The following is a 3679-nucleotide window of genomic DNA, read 5'->3' on the forward strand; positions in this document are numbered from 1 at the left end:
AACAACAACAACAACAACAACTTCCAGAAATGCAAGCTGGATTCAGAAGAGGACGTGGAACAAGTGATATAATTGTTGATTTCAGATGGATCTTGGCTCAAAGCAAAGAATAACAGAGAGATGTTTACTTGTGTTTTATTGACTATGAAAAAGCATTTGATTGTGTGGATCATAAAAATTGTGGATAACAATGATAAGAATGGGAATTCCAGAACACTTAACTGTACTCATGAGGAATCTGTATATAGACCAGGAGGCTGTCGTTCAAACAGAAAAATGGAACACTGCATGGTTCAAAATCAAGCAGGGAATATGTCAGGGTTGTATCCTTTTACCATACTTATTCTATCTGTATGCTGAGCAAATAATCTGAGAAGCTGGACTATATGAAGAAGAAAGTGGTATCAGGATTGGAGAAAGAATCAATAACAACCTGCCATACTCTGACAACACAACTTTGGTTGCTAAAAGTGAGGGTGACTTGAAGTACTTACTGATAAAGATTGAAGAATACGGTCTGCAGTAAGACTTCACATTGCTTGGTTCTACAGTTGATGCCAATGGAAGCAGCAGTCAGGACATAGACGATGTATAGTACTGGGCAAATTGGCTGCAAAGGACCTTTTACAAGTGCTGAAGGGCAAAGATGTCTCCTTGAGGACTAAGGTGCTCCTGACACAAGCTATGGTATTTTCAATCACCTCATATGCATATGAGAGCTGGACAATGAATAAGGAAGACTGAAGAAGAATTGATGCTTTTGAGCTGTGGTGTTGGCAAAGAATGTTGAAAGTACCGTGGACTGATAAAAGAACTAGCAGGTCTGTCCTGGAGGAAGTGCAGCCAGAATGCTCCTTGGAGGCCAGAATGGCCAGACTTCATCTCACTTACTTTGGTCATGTTGTCAGAAAGGACCATTCTCTGGAAAAAGGTATCATTCTTGGTAAGGTGGAGAGTCAACGAAAGAGGGGAAGCCTTCAACAAGATGGAATGACACAGTGGCAGTGGTGATGAACTCAAGTATAGCAAGAATCATGTAGCTGCCTCAGGATCAGGCACTGTTTACTTCTGCTGTGCATAAGGTGATGAGTCAGAGATGACTTGATGGCACCTAACAACAACAACAACACTTCACATTCCTCTCTTATAGAAAATATGGCTAAGAACATCTACCAGACAGGCTTGATATAAAGATATACTAGACAATGTATACTTCAAAGTTCCTACCACTGAAAAAGTAATAATAATAATAATAAATAGTTGTCACCATTAACATAAACATTAAAATACATAAAAAGACTGTTAACATACTGTCTTGCTAGATTCCTTTATACTCATCTAGAAAGTTCTTCTTTTGGTCCCCTATACATACCAATTCAACAAATATTCACACAAAAGGAATTGCCTTTCTTGGAATTCTGCCTTACTTGTGGTATATCCAACTATATATGTTGTTGTTGTTGTTATGTGCCATCGAGTCGAACCTGACCCATAGCAACCCCTCCTTGGGTTTCCAAGGCAGTATCGCTGTGGAAGTAGATTGTCCCATCTTCCTTCTGAGGAGTGGCTGGTAAGCTTGAACCACTAGCCTTCTGGTTACCAGTCAAGTGCCTCAGGCACTGTGCTACTAGAGCTCCCCATATATATATACATAACCAAATACACTGCCGTTGAGTTGGACCCAAGTCAACTCTATCAGTACTTATTTTCTCTAGTAAAACCCTTTTATGACTTCTCCTTTTGAACTCCAAAGCAGAATTGTCATACACATTTTTTGTTCTAGTCAAATATTTCACTTGTATATACAATCCTTCCAACCAGATTCCTATTTCCTCTGGAGTGCAATATTTTTCAAATCAATACCTATTTGTGGATCATTGAAACAATAGAGAGGGCTGTGATCAGCACTGAGCAAACAAGTAAAACCAAACAGAAAAAGAAAGAAAATAAAATAAATAAATAAAAATGAGAAATGGAATTGAAAATTCCAAACTAGGAGATAAATTCCAAGATGGCGGAATAGGCAGAAAGTCTGCACAGACCCTCTTCAACAAAGAAAACGGAAACCAATTAACACAGACACAGAAGATAATCCTGGACCCCTGAGCCTTGAAGCGAAGAATATAGAAGTGGATTAAACCCCAACTAGCAGAAGAATTTGCATGAAAATACTGAAAAAGGAGACATATGGACCAGCGGTCTGGCAGCGATCCTGAGTGATCCCGATGGCACAGACAGCTTGGAGATTCCTGAGTGGTGGTAAGACCTAAGAATTAACCTAAAAATCAGACCTGCTAGCCAGGGACTGCACAGGGACTGCTCTGGTGGCTGTGAAATAAACAGGGAAGCAGTGATGAAGAGGAAGATGGGCTGAGCTGTGGACCTTTGCCTGTCTGGAGGACACTGCCATTTTGAATGTTTACAAACGGCTTGATCATTTTGGATATTTAAAGGGGCAGCACTCTCTGAGATTCCAGGGGCTTAAGAAAAGATTCTGCTTTCCAATAAACCCAAGGACACTCTGGACCTGCACAACTGAAAAGGTGCAACATTCCTCTTGTTACTCTTATACCACACATCTGCTTGGTGAACAGAGGTGCGGCCACCCCCCAATCCCACCCACCTTCTGGGCCTGCAAGAACCCCATCCCAGTCTGTATGCTCAGGCGGAGCCTGGGTGTCCTGCCCTGTCCTCCACCAATTTTATTCTTTTTATTTATTTTCTTTTTCTCTTTCTTTTTCCTGGTGCTTAATCTGCTTGCATTTGTCTGTTTCAAAACTACTATTATTATTAATACTTTTGTCCTTTTAACTATTTTTCCCCTGCCAGGTCATAGTTTACACCTTTTTTTTTTTTCTTTTCCCTGTTCCTGGTATTTTTTTTTTTTTTTAATTTACATTCTTCTCCCCACCCCCTTTTTTTCTCATGGTTAATCCTGTTCCCTGTTTTGTTTGTTTGTTTGTTTATTTTTCCTATTTTTTTCTTCATTATTCTGCTTCTCTACCTTTTTTCTCATAATGCCCTATCCTTAGATAATACAGGTTTTCTTGTCTTTTTCTTCTTTTCTCCCTTTTTTCTTTTTTTGGTTACTGTTGCTGTGTGATTACATGGTGTATTTTTTGTCCATGTACTTTTAATTTTTTTGATGGTTATTCAATTGTAATTTTTGTCTTACTGAGTGGGAGACAGAAACAGTCCCCATAAGATACAACTATACCCACAACTTATGCAACTTCACTTACTGAGTGAGAGCCACCACCTCCTTCTCCACCAATGGGCCAACGATAAAAAAAACGACCAAGAAGAGCTTGAATCACCCTTGGCTGCTCTTCACAAACAATTAACAGATATCTTAATACAATACCACAATGTCTCGGAGACAACAGACCATCACAGTCCACACAAAGAAGCTAGATATAGTGGTAGAAACAAGGGCACAGGATGAAGATCTAAAACACATCCCTGAGGAAGAAGCAGCATTGGATCTCCCTGATGAGAAATTCAAAAGAATTATATTTAGGTGTCTTCAAAGGATTGAGAGACAGACCAAAGAAAAGACAGAAAAAACTCTAGAAGAATTTTGGGAGAAAATACAAGAACAAAATGACAAAATAAATGAAAAATTAGAAATGATTCTAAATCTACAGATAGAAATCCAGAAGATTAATACTAAATTGTC

Source organism: Orycteropus afer, unplaced genomic scaffold, assembly GCF_000298275.1.
Source record: "Orycteropus afer afer isolate SDZICR_OR568_19922 unplaced genomic scaffold, OryAfe1.0 scaffold00579, whole genome shotgun sequence".
Classification (NCBI taxonomy): domain Eukaryota; kingdom Metazoa; phylum Chordata; class Mammalia; order Tubulidentata; family Orycteropodidae; genus Orycteropus; species Orycteropus afer.